Here is a 21,035-nt window from a genome sequence, read left to right on the forward strand (position 1 = left end):
GGATTTTCTTGGGAAAAGAGAGAGAGACTTGAGCAGGCAGGAGCCAAAAGACAGGGAGGTGTTGAAGGCTGACTCGTGCAGCCCAGTCCCTGAGGAGGTGGGTGGGGAGGACCTGTGGGAAGGGACTGTACAGAAGGGACTTGGAGAGGGGACTGTGGAAGGATGTTAGGCAGTGGAGAGGCCCCAGTAGAGCATGGAGCCCATGGTTTTTGGGAGACCCCTTCCCCGTGGCAAGGTGCTCAGTAATCTTGTAGGAATCAAGATGAGTGTTAGTTTATTCCAAGGTTTTCGTTCTGTTGTTTGGTTGTGGAATAAGGACAAGACCAAGGGCAGTGAGTGTATGAGTCTGAATCTTCGTTACTGTATCCACAGTGTCTGACACATAGTAGGTTCACAGAATGGTGGAAGAGATGGACCATGGGACCCAGGCAGGCTTGGTGAGGAAGATAAGGAGATTGTGTGACAGACTGGGAGACAGTGCAGGGGTTTGTGGACAGGAGTCTTTGAAGTCTATGAATAAGGCAGAACATTAAGTGAATATACTAAGTGCCTGCTACGTGCCATGTTCTAGATGTCTGGGAAGGAATGTTGAGAGAACTGGAAGGATAAACTGGGGCACTAGTCAGATGGTCAGACAATGGGATGACTATATTTAAGAAGACAGCAGAGATAACTCTGGGTGATGAGAAGGTCCAAGGAGTAGGTGGTTAAACGGGAGAGAAGGTGATGGTTCCTAGACATGAGGGGTCAATGGCCTGGGAAGATGGGGTATTGGTTGGGTTATCCATTTGGACAGTGAAATCACCAAGGATGGAGGCAAGTGCCAAAGTCCCTTCGTGTAGTCCTCCCAGCTCTAGTGCACACCAAGGCATGCGGCCTGCAGGCAATCAGAGATCCACCTTTGCCCTGTTTTGGGGAGTATTTCCCTGGACCTTTCTTTCCAGGAAGCTCTCATCATCTAATTGCCACATTACCAGATTCCTTATCTGGGACAGAGTCTTGCAAACAATGAGGCTCTAGTAACAGCTGCCTTTCCCCTCCTGTAGACTCTGTAAGCAGTAAAGGAACAAGGTTTGCTGCTTAGGGAACAGGATCTAAAAAAGAAAAAGCTGCACCCGGAGCAAGGTAGTTCCTTGCCTGTGGTCATGAATTGAGACCTGCTTTTGCTGCTGAGGTTGTTCTTCACTGGAAACAAAGATTCTTCCATTAATTCCATAGGCCATGGTCCCCTTGGGGTGGATAGTACCTAGGAGAGGTAGACAAGGCCAGAGGCAGCTTAGACCTAGGAAGGGCTCTCTAGTGGGTGGGTACCATGTCCAGGGCCCTCTCAGACTTCCAGGTGATGTCCATCTGAAAATGGAATGGGGGGGGTGATGGTGAGGGGTGGCAAGGAACTTGGGGACTATGATTCTAATAAAAATTGAGTTCAAAAAAAAAATTGAGTTCAAAGTGCTTGATAGAGATAAGGGTGAATCATAGTCATGAAGAACTCTGACCTTCCCACTTACCTTCCCTCTGCAGACCACTAGGTTTGCAGGGCTCCCTACCTCTTCTCCTTTCCTACAAGGCTTAGACTTTGACAGGGCAAGTGATGGACTTTTTCTCACTACCCAAGTGTAAGGACTGAAGGCATGTGAGGCAGGGAGGAAGAGCTCAAGTCCAGTTCCAGGCAACTGGGGAGTGGCCAGAGCTAGGAAGAGGGAGTGCCAGGGGAAATGGGGATAGACCCTGGTTCATGTTTTTTGTCAGCTTGGAGGCCACTACTACAATGGAAGAACTCCCACAGTATATCATTAATTCCAAATAATTCTAGAATGTATCATATATCCTCCATTTGGCTAGGAGTGGGAAAAGCCCCTAGAGCAGTTTATCTATTTTTTATTATCACCCCCCAAGAAGCCTATTTAGACATTTTTGTCCTAATTGCTACCCCCCATGAAATTTGAATATCACAGATATACTGTATATCTATTTAAAAATTATGTACATTTGCACTTTATACATAAGAAGATATTTTATTCAATACAGGGTTTATAGTGACTAAATAAAATGTTTAAAAGTTTAACAATTTGTAAAAGCTATGAACATATAACTATTTGCTGAGCAACTTTAAATGTAACCTATTTACACTGTAAGGTATCAGAGTACATAAGTAAATTAGCAATTTACGTAACTGATGATATTAGCAGTGTAATCAAAATTTTAAAATACTATTCAAAACTTATTTTTTCAGCAGAAGTAAAACAAATGAAGTTTTAAATTTCTTAAAAATTATTTTTAGTGTAATTAACTTTTAAGTGTTGCTTGATATGAGAAAACTTTTAACTAGCTCTTGGATATTCATTCAGGTATCATCAACATTTTTCTTTTCAGTACTTGACATAATTAATGATAGATTGAATAACTTTTGTAGAATTAAATAAAAGCCATTTTTCTTTAATTCTCAAAGCCCAAACAACACACAGAGCCACTGAGGATCAAACATAAAGGCAGTCAATGGCAGCCAAAAGGCACAAGCTGGTCACTTCTGCAAGAATGAGCAATAGATTGAAAGTCTTCCAATCATAGCCATCTATTTGCCATGGTTTTGTAGTGTTGATCTTGCATACATTTTGTGTATTTTCCTCATTGTTGCTCATGTGAAACCCAAGAAAACCCAGTAACAGAAATTAAATATTAAAGAGTAAGATTCCTCAGGTAGGGCTGAGCTTTAGAGGGCCACAAACTATTGTAATTTTTGTGAAAGTTTTTTGTGATTTTTGTCCCCCACAAGGACCAATTTTCACTCCCTTGTGGGGTGATTACCCACCATCCTATCTTCCCTTTACCCCTGCATTGAGAATAGAAACCCTACAGCAACATTTCACCTGGACTGAATAAAACAAGGTAGAATGAATGCTGAGTGGGGTGCGGGGAAGAAGAGAGAGAGAGAGGGAGGGAGAATGAGAGGAAGAAAAGAAAGGAAGGGAGGGAGGGAGGAAAAGAAAACAAGAAATATCTACTAGAGACCAACCATTTGTGAAAACAAAATGGATAACAATATTTTTCTCCAAACTTACACTTTCAAAAATGCTTTGGTCCAACATAATACTATTAATCCATGTACAATTGCCATTCATCCCTTCAAAAGGCGATCACCCCAAATCTTATTACCTACTATCTCCAGCCTCCAGTCTAGGAATTTTTGGGTGATGTCCTTTTCTTTTCTACCTACCTTGCAACCCATTCTAGATATGCTACAAGCTATGAACTAGACTGTACATTGAACCACCATGACCTGTGAGTGTATGGGTATTGTATCATTTGGATAATCTTTGGATCATCACTGTGTATGATGTGGATGAAGGTACTAAGGGGATTTCCTGGGACTCATATACTCATATATAGAAGGTAGATTAAGCCCTGCTCCAGTGGGTCCAGCAATCCTGAACTGCAAGTTGTGCGTTATGCTCCTGAGACCCTAGAGGTTGCCTCCACAATGACTGTGTGGAATCTGAGCTCTTGGAGGTCCTACCTGTATTGGCTGGCTGTAATATGCGTTGACCTTTTGCCACTGGACATAGAAGTGCTAGGGTCATGCAATGAATCTCCTGAGTTCCAGACATGCTCTTCCTTACCCCATTGTGTAGCAGAGAGATTCCCTATTTCCCCTTGATAGTTGGGACCACTCATCCCAGCCACATAGTAAACACCCTTTTTTTTGCCTATTGGTTCAATGTCATGAGGAACTCCAAATGGCCAGGTGGAAGTCTCAACTTCCTGTGAATCAAAGTTTTGCAATTGTTTCACTAAGTGAAGTGATGAGAGGTGCCATTCCCATTTCCACCCTTTGGTTTCTAGACCTGTGTATTCTGTTTATGGGAGAAAGATCATCATATATTGGTCGTTGATTCGCAGAATACACTGAATTCTGCAGGATGTCCCCCAGACCTCACAAAGTGTTGTTTCCTAACTGTCACCAGAACTAAATCTTCCATAGGCCATCCCACCCTTCTGCAAAGGCGGTTGCTTATGGGTGATTGTCCATCGTCGTTAGACCATTTGTCTTACCTCTTTCACTGTGAAATGTGTTCCTTGACCAGAAAAAAAATATTGTATGGGATATCTCAATGATGTACAAAGTGTATAAAGTAATTAGAAAATCCAAGGATGGTGGTACTGGTAAAAGCACCAGGGAAGGCAAATCCATTCCAGAATATTTGATTATTTCCATAAGGATAAATTGATGCCCACCCCCTGATGGAAGAGGTCCAATGTAATCCCTCTGTCATCCAAGGATTTGTTGGTCTCCCCAGGAAATGGTGACATATTGGGGTTTCTGCTGTTGAGAACTTGGGCACTCAACAGTGTTGGTAGCCAAGTCAACCCATGTGATGGTAAATCCATGTCAAATCCCTGCATAACATCCATCCCTTTTACAATGGCAGTTTTGTTCACTGGCTCATCTAACAAGCACTGGAATGTCTAGAGAAAGAGGTTGACAGATTTCCACAGGCTGGGTCATCATGCTCCCTTTTGTAAGCATTCACATGAGACACAAATATTCTCACACTCAGCCCATTCCGAGAGATCTGTTCACTTACTCCTCATATATATGTACGCAAAGCAATTAGACTGTGCCTTACATGTAATAAGCGCTCTCTAAGTATTTTGCTGCCTTGTTATGGCTCAGTTCTCCAATCTTGTTCCTTCCCAGTGTCTGACCATCTGACAAGACTGTTAATTGGCATTTATCAGTGCCCCTGGCCAGGTCACTTTCTGAATTAAGAGATCAACCAGATGCACAGCTCCGAGTTTTGCCTCCTAGGAGAATTTCCCTTCCTTTCTTCCCATCAGGGTCACATCTAAGTGGGGCTGTTAACTTCCAGTTAGTTCCTACTTATCATACAGCATCATCTGCAAACCATGCTCCTGGGTTTTTTCTTCTTCAGTGAGCTGGTTATTGGGAACTCACCACAAGGGCCTAGAAGTGAGCTGAGGGAGAGCAAGCAGTGTGGCATGAGTAGGGACTATGGGAGTTTGTGCCTCCTATAACTCACTTTTGCTTTCAGGACCTGCTCGAGACTGACTTTGTTTATACAGCTACTCTTTGGTGATGGAGTGTTGTTATTGCCTGTCCAAATTTATGGCTTGGCGGATCAGATGGCACCAAGCCTAGGATGGGCAGCTCAGTTTACATGGTCACTTGGGGTCCCATGGTTAGGTGTTCAAACTCTACCAGGGCCAGTGATTTAACTTTGTTAACTCAATCATCAGGTGCCAGGAGCTGTTTTTCAAAAGGAGGGTAATTATTTGACAAAGAGCATGGCTTATGCTCCAAAACTCTAGAGACTTTTGCTTAGATTCTCTGCTTGGGGCTTGTCACAGGCCCCACACAGCATCCCAATCTGTCACAGACGCTCACTCAACTCACTCAAACATTTACTTGCTCATTCCACAAACCTCTGCTAGTGACTACAGTGTTCATGGCCCGTGCTGGGTACTGGGGTGGCCTGTTCTCAAGAACAGTGAGGGAAACAGTGACAGCACCAAAAGGAACCACTTGGGTTTGTGGGAGTCCAGATGAGCAAGTGATTCACCCTTCTTCTGCATATAGGCGTTCACCCTTCTTCTGCATATAGGCGTGTTATTAATCACAGATGTTGTGTGAGGAACATCTGCACAAATGTACAGTTACAGGCACACATTTTCATGTACAAATATAGGCATTGTGTACACGCATTCTAATTACGGAATATGAGTCAGCAGTCAGTGTGCTCTGGTGGAAGGAGTCCTGACTGAGAGACAGGCGAAGAGGGTTAAACTGCCCCAGCTCCCTCACAGGGTCCCCGTGTGGCCTGGGGCATGTCTCTGGCCCTCTCTGGCTTCATGTCTGCTGCCTGTAACGTGCGAACAGCATTAGCTCACCCAGCCTGGTCTTCATGAGCGTCACATTAGATAGTAAATGGGGAGCACCCAGAGTACTTTGTGCCCCAGGAGACTTATGTCTTCGCTAATTTATCTTCAGTTTACCGATTGAGCGAGCCATCTGCTTTTTGATGGCATTCTGACTGATGAAGAGAGTAAATGGGAAAGAAAAGGGGAATGAGTGAATGTGTGAGTAAGGAAAGAGTGGGTGAATGTAATGTGAGCAAATGCATGAATGAATCAGTAAATATGAATGAGTGAATGACTGAATGAGTTGGTCAGTAACCTTCTCCTATTTATTCTACTAAGGGATTCAGAGCCCACACTTGCTTTCCTCTGGAATCACCACTGAGAATGGAAGGGCAATGGGAGGACAGTGTGAAGTGCAGGCTGCCCCAGAGGACATCATCTCAGGCCCTGTATGCCAGAGAGATGTCCTGGCTGCCAGGCTTGCTTCAAACTTCATCTCAAGGTGTTTGTTTTTCCATCTCAAGGTGTTTGAAGGCCACACGCTGGCTACGGTCAGCAGAATCGCTATGTGAGGTGTCAGAATACAGATTCCTGGACCCCACCCTCCTGGAGTCTGCTTCAGTAGGTTGGGGAGGGGCCCAGGAACCTATCTTTTTAACCCATTTGCAAGTGAACTTGATGTCCAGTCAGATCGGAGAACCACTGGTCCGGCCTAGACGCCTCCGCTGAGGGACAAGTGGACAGGCACAGAGAAATCACCCATGTCATGTGGCCACTCTCGCTAAACTGTTTAGCTTCGGATGTCCTACCTACTTGGATCCTGCTGACCCAGAGAGACGGTATGGAATACAGACAAGAGAGAGACAGACACAGACCTGGGTTCAAATCCCAGCTTTGACCTTCTCCAAAGGTGGGGCAGCAGGCAAATCACTCACTGGCTCTGCTTCACTTTTCCCGTCTGTACGATGGGGACGTGCAATCGATGGCCCAGGACCACTGTGAGAATTTGAGAAAATTCCTCTCTGCAAATCACTGGTACAGAGTAATGAAGACCTGATGATAACTGTAATCATTAGCATTATCGAGCACTTACTAAGATCCAAGTATGGTTCCAAATGCTCTACATAAATGATCTCATTGAATTCGCACAAACACTGTCTATGAAAGAGGAGCTATTATCCTTCCCGTGCTACAGATGAGGAGCCTGAGGCTTAGAGAGTGTGAATAACTTGTCCAGGGGCCCACAGGCAACATCTGAGTCCTTGGAGCTTGCATGCTTAAACCCTAAGCTATAAATGGCAGCTCCCTCCCCCCTTCTCCTTAAAGGTTAAAACGGAGGGGAGAGCCAATCCTGTGGGGATAAAACAGAACAAAGACCTCTGAAAGGAAGGAAGCCAAGGGAATGTATGTAAGCAGACGCCTCAGAGAGTATGGGGGCTCAGTTTGCCCCTAAGCTTCCTGACAGCTGTAGCAGGAAAGGGGGGCGGGGAGCAGAATTCCCTAGTTTCCATTTTCTGGAAAAAAGGAGGCACAGAGGCATGTCTAAATGGACATTTGTCTTGGGCTGAAATTCCAGAGGAGTTGATCTTGTGGCCAGCTCAGCAAACATCCGGGACCAGAAGTTCATCTGTGATTTCATGAGGCGCTAAAAGTCTTATTCACACACGTGATTCTGAGAGTCAAGAAGCCAGAGGGGGAAGAAAACACATGAAATTCTATCTAGAAGAGAACGTTGCTGGGCTGCAGTTTCCCACAGCAGTAAGGGGCATGGGAGGAGACCGAGGCCCTGACTGTGTATCTGTCTCTCTCCACAACACACACGACACGGTCTCTCCGGGAGGAGATCCAGGCTCCTGGGGACATGACACTCCTCCAGAGACTGGGCTCCCGGGATGGATGGCAAATGAGCCCGGATGAAGTTGTGAGTGAGGGCCAGGCTGCCAGAGCCTGGGAGCTGAGTGGGGGCTGGGTCTGTCCGGCTGGGCCCGTGGAAGAGGCAGAGTAGGGGGAGCTGGTTGTAGGATTGGGAGAGGAATGTAGCATTTGGGCAGGTGGAGGGGCGTTGCAGGCAAAAGGAACAGCAGGTGGTGCAGGGCTTACTTCTCACCCTCCCCAGATATTGCCTCTTTTGATGTCCCTTTACCTGGCTTTCTGCCTGGTGAGCTCTCCATCCCACCTAACCCCTCCCCACCCATGCAGGTGAGGCTGACTCGCCCCCATCCACCAGGATTGAGAGGGGAGAGACCAGTGTCCGAATTACCTTCTGCACGACACTGCAAGACCAGTCTGCCTTCTCCAGTTCAGGCATCAGGGCCGACTTCGTGGTCCAGTATGATGTAGTCATGGAGGACATCGTTGGAGACGTGCAGGTGAGAGGGCCGGGAGAATGGAAAGAGCGTGGGCTCTGGAGTCAGACAGACCTGGGAAACAAGGTGCTGGCCTCCACAAGGTGCACGTTTGTTTCTCCCTAGGGATCAGTGAGGACTAGTGAACACGGATAGGACGGTGTGTAGCGACACATGACTTCACACCTGGTGAGGCACATGTGTCCCCCAAAGGGCTGGACACCTGGAACTGTATAAACTGAATCAAGATCCAGGTGAATACATTCCTAACTGAAGCAAGTCATAGCCCACTCTTAACCAGACCTTTCGGAAAGGCAAGTGATTAGTCTCTCACACTTTCTGCAGCTCTGATACTCTCATGTTCTCTTGGGCTTTCTGGATGTCTCTAAGTTTTAAAAATTCTTTTTGCCTCACTTGAGCCATTTGCCTAAACAGGGAGCCCTTAAATTCTGAGCTCACACACTCACGAAGAATGTGCAGAGGTCCCACGCTCTGCCAGAGGGGTAGAGGCTGATCCGGGACCCTTGGCTTCACAACAACAATTGCATGGCAGCCTGAGAGGTCTGGTCCCAGCCTGCTTCTCCCACCACACCTCTCACTGCCTCCAGCACACAAACCATCCTCCAGCTGCCCCACACCACGCCACACCACACACCAATGTCCCAAAGCACCTGAACCTGCCAGTCATCTGTGCCTGAGTATGTGCTCATACTGTCTGCCGCCCTGGGAATGTCTTCTCCCTCCTTTTTCCACTGGTGAGTGTCCTCCTCATCCCTGAAAACCTTGCTTCAGTGCCACCTCCATGACGGCCCCACCCCACTTACAATTCCTCTCTCTGCTCTGGGCTAGTATAGTGCTTTGGTTACACCTCTCCTCATGCACTTACTTATTCATTCATTCATTCATATGTGGACTCACCTCCATCAAGCTGGAAACTGCTCTAGCCCAGTCCTGCCCTCAGTGACTCTGGGAAGTCAGGAATGAGTTAGACACAGCCCCTAATCTCCCTTTGGAAATGTCCCATCCTGAGGTAACTCGATACATAGAGCCAGAGCAGTCATAAAAGGTTCTAAGGGCTGTGTATAAATATGTAATGGGTTACGTATGGATACCACTGAGGAGGGTTTCACGAGAGCCTTCCTGAATGAGTTGGCTTTTAAGTTGGCATAGGAAAACTGAATAGACTTTACCTCCACCTGGGCCGATAGGATGAAGGGGAGGGCATGCAGAGAGAGGGGAATCGCATATGCAGAGGCACAGAGGTATAACAGAGGCCTGCTGTGTAAGGGGAATAGAAGGAATTCACCCTCTCAGAATAGGAGCTGAGGGTATCATGCCAGTAGGTGGCAGCAGGGCCTTAACCTGGTGTTCTGGTGTGTGTGTGTGTGTGTGTGTGCGTGCGCACGCGTGCACGTGTGAACTGAGACATTTGTCTGCTTGTTCATTCTTTACCTCTCCCACCATTGCCTGGAGTAAAGATACAGATAGAACAGACGGAACTAGGCATTAAATAGTACGACTGATACTCCCATCCACTGTGTGCTATGATTCCTGCATCCCCCAACCAAGAACCCCTCAATTCACCTCCCATTTTACTTGAGTATGCCCGCCTTTCAAAGTCCAACACATTTACTCCATGGGCACCTAATCCGTTATGCCCACTGCTGGCTGATGTCAGGAACCCTGAAGTGAATCACACACAGATCTTATTCACTGTCTCCAGGTGAAACAGAGAGACACGAGAATGACACAAGATGAGAAGTGCTTTGTCGATGACAACATAAGTATGATGGAAGCCATCATGAGGGGTGAGGAGGTCAGGGAGCCTGACCTGGGTCTTAAAGAACTCAAAGAAGTGTGGCAAGTTGGGAAGGGGGGCTCTCAGAAGGCAAAGGCAGTCTAGTAAACTGAGGGCTGCATGACACAAAGAATAGAGGCTGGAACTATCCAGGGGTGTGTAGGGAACTACAAGTGGATTGGAGTTCCTGGAGTTTTGATTTGAGGCCCAAGAAATGCTAAGAGGTGAGACTGAAGGCCATGAGTGCTGCAGGGGCTTGATAAGGAACATAAAATTTATGTTGAACATGCTCAGGGAGCCCTGAGAGGGAATGACGCTATGAGGTTTGTGTTTAGAAAGACCAGACCGTGCAGCTGCTGCAACGATGCATGGATGGGAGGGGCCCCAGGAGAAGCAGGGAAACCAGAGGGAAAGGAGCCCTAAATTTGGACTTCATTAGTTTGGGAGGGCGAGGCGGGTTGGGCCTGAGACATATCCAGCCCTTGAGGTATCTGGCCCCACGGAGCTGCCATCAGCCTATTCAGGGCTGTAAATCCCCACCACTTCCCTCCATTGTGCTACACAAACGTAATCATTCTCTTTGCATGCCATGACAGACAAATATTAGGCAACACTGTTTAAGGGACAGGGGGGAAATGGAGCTGAAGAAAGAGACTGAATCCGATGGACCTGAGAGCTGGTAGGAGAATAAGGAGTGTTCATCCTCTCTGGATCCCAGGGGAAAAGATTCTTCTGAGCAGCAGAAGTGATTGTCAATTGTGAAATATATCAGGGAGGTGCAGTCTGATGAGAACTGAAATACACCCACTGAGTTTTCCAGCCAACTGGTCGTTGCTACCTTTGGTGAGAGATGGATCAGCGGTGGGGGTGGGAGCCAGGCTGCAGTGGGCAGAGGAGTAAACCGGAGGTGAGAAGACAATTGCAGCTGTCGAGTTCATTACCTTGGCATGCTACCGGGAAGAAAGGAGCTGATTTGAAGTTTGGGTGGGATTGGGATGAATGGAGGTTGTCTCAGTGAATGGAAAAGACACCAACATTTTTAAACTCTAAAGAAGACCCAGTCGGGTGCATGGGCTGGGTTGGAGAGTAGGAGTCTGGCTGGTGGAGGAGGTACTGGAGGCTGGGCCTGCATGGGGTCAGGGAAGGATTGTTTTGTCTTTCAGTAGAGGGAGGAGGCATATAGGTGTGTGGACCCTGCGCAAGGGTGGGGTGGGCAGTCCAAGGGACATGGCCTGGTGCCCTTAATGTTTTCATGAAGAGGGAGGGGAGGCATTTCCTGAGAATGGGGTGGCATGACAGCTGAAGGGAGTGTGAGAGGTTGGTGACCTGGGTCATGCCTCTGGTTTATATAATAGGATGTGAGGTGTGGCGTCACTGGTGAGCCTGGGACCATGGAGAGGTAGGAACGTGATTTTCCCAGAAGCTCTCACCTACCCAGGTATGGGAAGAACACAGAAGGGCAGCTGGACTCTGCCTGTGGCTTGGGCAGTTGCAGGATGGTTGACCCAGGGCTTGGGGAACTGCTGTAGAGTGCCAGGAAAAAGTGCAGACAAAGCCTACGCTTGTGCTTGTGAATTAATTCAAAGGCTGGGGTGGAGGGGAAGAGCAAGATGTCCTCCCATCTCCTTCCTGCTCTCCACCACCCCCCTCCCGCCCTCCAAGATGGGAGGAGATAGTGTGTCCAGCTTTGTGACCAGAGAATGCCTGAAGGGCTGAGAGGAGAATAAGCTGGTTATCCCAGGACAGAGCTTGCTTCAGGCTCCTGGGCAGCTCAGACCCTCAGCAAGCCTATACTTCCTTAGGCTGAGCTGCCACTGGTCCTGGGGGCCCTCCCAGCTTCCCCCTCCCCTTCTCTCAACTGTCCCAGGCCCCAGGCTCTGCAGAAGGAGAGATGGAGTGGGGGAAGGGGGTCAGCAGCCAATCATATCCCCGATAGCCCAAGGCATCTGCACCTGGTCTAACCAATCCCCTCTGAACAAATAGCTCACTCAGCCTCTGCTCCCTCCTCCCCTCCCTGCTCTGCCCAGCAACAGCAGAAAGGAGGTTTAAGGAGGAGAGGGAGGCCCTGCAAACTCCCAGCCCCTGGCAGCAATGGAGCCGGGCCTCAGGCTCACTCTATAGAGGGAGGTTAAAACAACACTCTCAGTTCCTGGAGCCCAGGCAAAACGTCCCTAGGGGCCCTCAAGACTATGCAAGCCCAGCTCTCACAGACAGGAACTCACATATTACAGAGATCCTGATCCCTGGAGCCTTGGGCCACAAGCCAGTCTCATTTTCTCCACAGCTCAGGGGCAGGCCCTGGGCTGGCAGCCTGACCAGCAGAGATACACTTCTGGGGGAGGAGATGGACATTGAGCAAACAATCCCACAAATGCCTATTTAATAGCAACAGTGATAAGGCCTAGGAAGGAAAAGAGCAGGGTTTTATGCAGCAAAATAAGAGGGGACTTGATTTAGACTGGCTTTCACAGTTTTTGTTGATTCCACTTCTTTTTCTCCAGATTTGCGATGGCTATTTTGTTCATTACTTTGCACCCAGAAGCTTTCTACCTGTTAAGAAAAACGTGGTGTTTGTTATTGACGCGAGTGGCTCCATGTTTGGTACCAAAAGGAAGCAGGTAACAAGGACCCTGGGGATCGTTCATTGCTCTTGATTTAGAAAGCTCAGAAAGCAGAGAGTGCTGGTACAGTGGTTCCCTGAGACAAGACACCCTGCCATCCCATCACCTTTGGACCTTATAGGCCTAGGCCTACCTTAGAGTCTTGGTACCTTACATATCAGGAGCCACGTAGACATGGAGCCACAGAATCATAGGAACACTGAAACATAGGACTATGGGGCCTGAACCCATCAAGAGCCTCAACCACAAACCTCCAGGTCTCATAAAGGCCCAGAGTCATAGAGACTTTGGGCTAGAGTACTCTGGCATCATAAAGCATGAGTCAAAAACATTAAAACTGTAGTCATTTTAGATTCAGAACTGTCAAGGGGCCACAGCTTTGTTTTGTTTTGTTTTGTTTGACTATATAGCCAGAAGAATACAGTGCACTGGCCTTATAGGGCTTAGAAGCCATAGAGTCCTGGGTCCATCTAGGCTTCAGTCTTGTACCCCACCTACCAGAGCACCCTTGAAACAGAATCCTGGAGCCATAGGCCAAAGAGATTTTGACTTTAGAGCCTGAATCCATGAAGTTCTGGAAGCAGCGTTTTAAACCATAATACCCTGTGGTTCTAGAAGTATAAACTTCTTATATCCTGTGGCAGTATAGCCTTTGTTACTGAAAGAACCGCATAATTCATTGGAGGAATGCTATGGGATGCAATATCCCCTGAATTTTAGCATCTTGGATACCTGAGTGTTTAAGATCTCATGAAGTTATTGTACATTAAACTCTGGAAGGTTAGGGTTTTTGTTTTTTTTTTTTTACATCATAAGCTCCAAATCTCTAAGCCTAGATATCCTAGGCCAGAGTGATTTTTCAGCCCCTGAACCACAGTATCTTTTGACTCACCCTGTCTTCATATCCAGTCTACTGTTAAATGTATTTAGTGATTACCTAATTTTGGGTATGTTTTTTTTTAGTTTTAGAAATCAGCATTAGTGAGTTCAAGAGATCATTAGAAAGTACCTTAATTGAGGCAAAGCCACCCAAGATAATGAAAATAATACAGTAAAGGGTTATAAACATGTGTCAGAAAGCCAAATGATGAAATAAATTTTATTTTTATTTCTTAAAATATATTTATTGAAGTATAGTTGATTTACAGTGTTGTGCCAATCTCTGCTGTACAGCAAGTGACTCAGTTATGCACATATATACATTCTTTTTTAAAAATATTCTTTTCCATTATGGATTATTACAGGATATTAAATATAGTTCCCTGTGCTATACAGTAGGACCTTGCTGTTTATCCATCTTATAAATAATAGTTTACATTTGCTAATACCACACTCCCAGTCCTTCCCTCCCTCACCCCCCTTCCCCTTTGCACCAAGTCTATTCTCTATGTCTCTTAGTCTGTTTCTCTTTTGTAGATATGTTCATTTGTGCCACATTTTAGATTCCACATAAAAGTGATAATGATTAAATAAATTAATATATAGATTCTAATAGCTTAGAGAATACCAGTTAGGGAAAACAGAAAGAAAACTAGACCTAGGTACACCATGAGCAAACTGTTTAAAACCAATGGAAGTGAAAAAATGTCAAGAGCATCGAGAAAGAATTATTATCTTTAGGAAATAACAATACATCTTAGAAATGAACTTTGAAAAGAAACTATGGAAAGTCATAGGCAATGCAATGACTTTTTTAAAGGAATTATATTAAAAAAAAATCCCAAGCTATATTCTGTACCCAGCCAAAATGTTCTTCAAAAATGAAGGTAAAATTATGACATTTTTGGACAAGTACTGATAGAATTTATTGCCAGCAAACTCAAGCTACAATAAGTAGTAGAGGATGTTCTTTAAGTTAAAGTAAAATGAACCTAGATGGACAAACAGAATTGTAGAACGGGTTGAAGTTCCCTAGGAAAAGATACACATATGAGTAAATGTAAAAGAATACTGACTATCTTTTGCAACAATGTTGATTACTTGCTATGGGATTTATAGTAGGTAGAACTAAAAATATTTTTAAAGTAAAGTGCATAAAGGAAATAAATGGAGTTAAATGGTCTTATGGTTCTTTCATTCTTTGAGAAGTGGTTAAACTACTAAGTTAAGGTAGACTATAATAAGGCAAGAATGCATGGTTAGTATTTAGGGTAAACATGACAACAATACAACATTATATAACTAAAAATCTAATAGACGAAATAAAATGGACCAATAAATACTAATTAATCCAGAAGAAGTCAGGGGAGGAGAACTAAAGATACAAAGAACAGATGGGACAAATGGAAAAGTAGTATTAAGACATTAGGCTTATGGGAGAAGACAAGATGGTGGAGTAGAAGGATCTTGAGCTTACCTCCTCTTACAAGAACACCAAAATTACAGCTAATTGCTGAACAACCAATAAGAAGAAGACTGGAGCCTACTAAGAAAGATATTCTACATCCAAAGACATAAAGAAGAATCCCAGCGTGATGGTAGGAGGGACACACTCATGATATAAACAAATCCCATACTCCCTGGGTGGTCCACCCACAAACTGGAGAATAATTATATTGCAGAAGTTTTCCCACAGGAGTGAGAATTCTGAGACCCATGTCAGGCTCCCCAGCCTGGGTGCCTGGCATCAGGAGGAGGAGCTCCCAGAGCATTTGGCTGTGAATTCCAGTGGGGTTTGATTGCAGGAGCACCACAGGACTGTGGGAGACAGAGACTCCACTCTTGCAGGGCACACACAAGGTCTCATGTGCACAGGGACCCAGGGCAAAATCAGTGACTTCATAGGAACCTGGGCCAGACCTACCTGCTGGTCTTAGAGATTTTCCTGGGGAATTAGGGGTGGCTGTGGCCATCTCTGGGGTCATAAAAGCTAGTGGAAGAAATATAAGGGAGTGTTCATCTACTTGAACTTTTGCTGGAGACAGAAATGTTGCTTTGGTAATTAGCACCAAGACCTGGCTCCACCCAACAGCCTGTAGGTTCCAGTGCTGGTATGAGTCAGGTCAAACAACCAACAAGGCAGGAACACAACACAATCCATCAGCAGACAGGCTGCCTAAAGACTTTCTGAACCCACAGCTGCCTCTAGACATGCCCCTTGAGATGGCTCTGCCCACCAGATGGCCAAGATCCAGCTCCACCCACCAGTGGGCAGGCACTGGCCCCTCCCACCAGGAAGCCTGTACAAGTCTCTAGATCAGCCTCACACACCAGGAGACAGACAACAGAAGCAAAACAAAACAAAACAAAACACCCCAAAAACCAAAACCAAAACCCTACAATTCCTCAGCCAGTGGAACTGAGTCCTCAAACAGGTCCTCAAACGGGTCAGGACCTACCCTGGCACCAGCTGGTGCCTGGCACATGGGTGAAGAGAGGGAAGTGTACTCCTGGGATGCATAGGACATCCCTACAGAGGGCCACTTCTCCAAGGTTGAGAAACATATCTAACTTTCCACATACATAAAAATACAAATACAATTTAGACAAAATGAGACAGCAGAGGAATATGTTCCAGACAAAGGAACAAGGTAAAATCCCTAAAGAACAACTAAATGAAGTGGAGATAAGCAATCTACCCAAGAAAGAATTCAGGGTAATGATCATAAAGATGATCCAAGAACTCAGGAAAAGAATGGGTGCACAGAGTGAGAAGTTTTTAACAAAGAGTTAGGAAATATAGAGAAAACCAAAGTTGAAGAATACCATAACTGAAATAAAAATCACACTAGAAGTAATCAATAGCAGAATAAATGAGGCAGAAGAGGGGATAAGAGAACTGGAAGACAGAGTGGTGGAAATTACTGCTGTGGAACAGAATAAAGAAAAAAGAATGAAAAGAAGTGAGGACAGTTTAAAAGACCTCTGAGACAACATGAAATGTGCCAACATTCGCATTATATGGGTCCGAGAAGGAGAAGAGAGACAGAAAGGGCCTGTGAAAATATTGGAAGAGATAATAGCTGAAAAATTCCCTAACATGGGAAATGAAACAGTCACCCAAGTCCAGGAAGCACAGAGAGTCCCATACAGGATTAACCCAAGGAGGAACATGCTGAGACACATATTACTCAAATTGAAAAAAGTTAAAGATGAAGAGAAAATATTAAAAGCAACAAGGGAAAAGCAACATATAACATACAAGGGAATCCCCATTAGGTTATCAGCTGATTTTTCAGCAGAAACTCTGTAGGCCAGAAGGGAATGGCATGATATATTTAAAGTGATGAAAGGGAAAAATCTACAACCAAGAATACTCTATCCAGCAAGACTCTTGTTCAGATTCGGCAGAGAAATCAAAATCTTTACAGACAAGCAAAAGCTAAAAGAATTCAGCACCACAATACCACCTTTACAACAAATGCTAAAGGAACTTCTCTAGGCAAAAAAGAAAAGGCCACATCTAGAAAGAAGAAAATTACAAAGTAGGAAATCTCACCAGTAAAGGCAAACATATAGTACAGGTAGGAAATCATTCTCACAGAAATATGATATCTAAACCAGTAATCATGAGAGGAGGTGAGTTCAAATGCAGGATATTTGAAATATTTTGTAATAACCTATAAGGGAAAAGAATCTGAAAAATTATATACATATATATATATAAAAGACTATATATACATATATATATACATACATATATATAACTGAATCATTAATCATATATATATATATAACTGAATCATCCGGCTGTACACCTGAAACTAACACAACGTTGTAGATCAACTATACTTCAATACCAATTTTTTAAAAAAGATATTAGGGTCAAACTGAACTATGTCCTCATTACATTAAATTTAAATACACCTCACACTTCAGTGAAAAGACTAAAAAAGATAGAATTCAATTATATGTTTTATTAAACAATAGACAGACCTTAAATATAAGAACACAGGCTGAAACTAAAAGGATGGTTGGTGTCTTGTATTAATGCCAGATTAAACAGGCTTTGAATCAAGACAAAGAGGAACATTTTGTAATGATAAATGGATCCATTCAATTGTAAGACATAACATTTATAAATTTGTATGCACCCATTATCACAGGCTTGATATATGTAAAAATTAGAAAAAATAAAAAGAGGAAAAAAATAAACTTATCCTCAGTAAATGTTAAACTCCCCCCACCAAAAAATTGATAGAAATAAAAGGAGGCATAAATTCACAATCATAAGTAGAGATTTTAGCATGCTTCTCTTAGTAACTGATGAAAATTAGTTAACAAATATGTAAGGATATGGGTGATTTGAACAACAATATTAAACAGTTTTGACATAAAGGACATCTATAAAGCACTACCCCAAATGATAGCAGAATTCACATTTCTTTTAAGTGTGCATGAAACAATTTCCAAAAGAGACCACACTCTGGGGTATGTCATTTTTCAAAAAATTTTAGAATACACATTAAAATCACAACGAGATACACTACACCTATTGGAATGTCTTAAAAAACAAAACCAAACTAAGGCAAACCAAAAACTCATAATACTAAGTGCTGGTGAGTATACAAAAAGAAACTCTCAAATATTGCTGGTGGGAATGCAAAATAGTACAGCCACTATGGAGAGTGGTTTGGGAATTTCATGTAAATTTAGAAAAAAAACTTACCATATAACCTAGAAATCCTATTCCTAGCCTATATTTTTTCCAATAGAAAACAAAACTTAAATTCACATAAACTTTGTAATGAAATGTTTTAGTGGCTCTATTCATACTCACCAAATTAAAAGGAAACAACTCAAATGTCCTTCAACTGGTGAATGGTTAAATAAACAGTGTTACACCCATATAATGGAATGCCAGGTATTTACCCTGGAGAAATGAAAACTCATGTTCACATGAAAATCTGTATACAAATATAGCAGATTTATTTATGATTGCCGAAACCTGGATACAACTCTAATGTCCTTCAATTGGTGAATTAAAAAAAAAAAGCTTTGATGCATTCATACAATAGAATACTACTCATCAGCAAAATAAACAAACTACTTATACATGCAATGACATGGATGAATCTCCAATGTGTTGTGGTAAGAGAAAAAAGAAAAACTACAGATTCCAAAGGCTACATACTGTGTAATTCCATACATAAGACCTTCTGGAAAAGACAGTGTTATTGAAAAGCAGATCTGTTGTTGTTAGGACCTAGGAGGGGTGGAGGAGTTGACTACAAAGGGACAATATGAGAGAGTTTTTTTGATGTGATGGAATTGTTCTGTATCTTTCTTTTGTTTTAGATTATGTGACTATATGTATTTACCAAAATCATAAAATTGCAGACCAAAAATAGTAACTTTTACCCAATTCAAATAACAGAAGTAATAAGAAGTACTTATGAGAAATTTTATGCTTGTAAAGCTTAAAACTTCAGTAAAAAGATAAAATTTCCTAAAAAATTACAACTTACCAAAATAGACACAAGATCAAATCAAAAGTGTGGGGCTTCCCTGGTGGCGCAGTTGTTGAGAGTCCACCTGCCAACGCAGGGGACACGGGTTCGTGCCCCGGTCCGGGAGGATCCCACATGCCACAGAGTGGCTGGGCCCGTGAGCCATGGCTTCTGAGCCTGTGCGTCCGGAGCCTGCGCATCCAGAGCCTGTGCTCCGCAATGGGAGAGGCCACAACAGTGAGAGGCCCATGTACCGCAAACAAACAAACAAACAAACAAAAAAAGTGTGAATAACTCTATATGCTAAATAAATCGAATCTGTAATTGAATTCCTTTCTACCAAGAAAATTCAGAGGTAGGTGGATGCACTGGCAAATTCTTGGAACATTCAAGAAAGAAATATTTACCAATGTTACATAAACTCTGTCAGAGAATATAATAAAGATGAAACATTTTGCAAATTGTGTTATGAGACCAGACTTACCCTGATACCAAAACCTGACAAAGAAACTATAAGAAAAATATGTCATTAACTTTCATGAACGTGTAAAAATTGCAAGCAAACTATTTGTAGATTGAACCCCACGACATATGGAAAGGCTAATACATCATGACCAAGAGAGATTTATTTCAGGAATGCAAGTTAATTAAACAGTCAACAGAGTGAAGAGGCAATCTACAGAATGGGAAACCTTATATCTAATAGGGGGTTAATATCCAAAATATACAAGCTACTCCTACAACTCAACAGCAAACAAAACAAGACAAAATAAAAAGCAAACTAACAACCTGATTTAAAAGTGGGCTAAGGACTTAAATAGACATTTTTCCAAAGAAGACATCAAATGACCAACAGATTCATGAAAAAAATATGCTCAACATCAGTAATTGTCAGGGAAATGTAAATCAAACCCACAGTGAGATATCACCTCACACCTGTCAGGATGGCTAGTGTGTGTGTGTGTGTGTGTGTGTGTGTGTGTGTGTGTGTGTGTATGGAGGGAGGGAGAGAGAGAGAGAGAGAGAGAGCAATCAAGTGTTGGTGAAGATGTGGAGAAACTGAAACTCTTGCAAAATGGTGCAACCTTTATGGAAAAGAGTATAGAGATTCCTCAAAAGTTAAGAATTTCCACTGCTGGGTATATATCTGAAGGAAACACTATCACTATCTTTTTTTAATGCTTTTCTTTTTAATACTTCCTATTTAGTGAGAGCCTACCATATGTCAAACATTTTATACATTTTATCTCTGGTCCTAATACAAACTTGGCCATATATGTTTGGGTTTTTTTTTTTTTGGTTGTTTGTTTTTAAATAAATAAATAAATTTGTTTATTTATTTATTTATTTATGGCTGTGTTGGGTCTTCATTTCTGTGTGAGGGCTTTCTCTAGTTGCGGCAAGCAGGGGCCACTCTTCATCGCAGTGCATGGGCCTGTCACTGTCGTGGCCTCTCTTGTTGCAGGGCACAGGCTCTAGATGCGCGGGCTCAGTAGTTGTGGCTCACGGGCCTAGTTGCTCCACGGCATGTGGGATCTTCCCAGACCAGGGCTCGAACCTGTGTCCCCTGCATTGGCAGGCAGATTCTCAACCACTGCGCCACCAGGGAAGCCCCAACATCACTACCTTGAAGAGATATCTTCACTCCCAAGTTCATTGCAACACTATTCACAATAGCCAAGATGTGGAAACAACCTAAAGTGTTTATCAATGCAAAAAACAAAGCATGAACCTAAGTGTCCATCATCAGATGAATGGATAAAGAAGATGTGGCACATATATACACTGGAATATTACTCAGCCATAAAAAGAAATGAAATTGAGTTATTTGTAGTGAGGTGGATGGACCTAGAGTCTGTCATACAGAGTGAAGTAAGTCAGAAAGAGAAAAACAAATACCATACGCTAACACATATATATGGAATCTAAGAAAAAAAATGTCATGAAGAACCTAGGGGTAAGACATGAATAAAGACACAGACCTACTAGAGAATGGACTTGAGGA

The sequence above is a fragment of the Phocoena sinus genome, chromosome X (assembly GCF_008692025.1).
Source record: "Phocoena sinus isolate mPhoSin1 chromosome X, mPhoSin1.pri, whole genome shotgun sequence".
NCBI lineage: Eukaryota > Metazoa > Chordata > Mammalia > Artiodactyla > Phocoenidae > Phocoena > Phocoena sinus.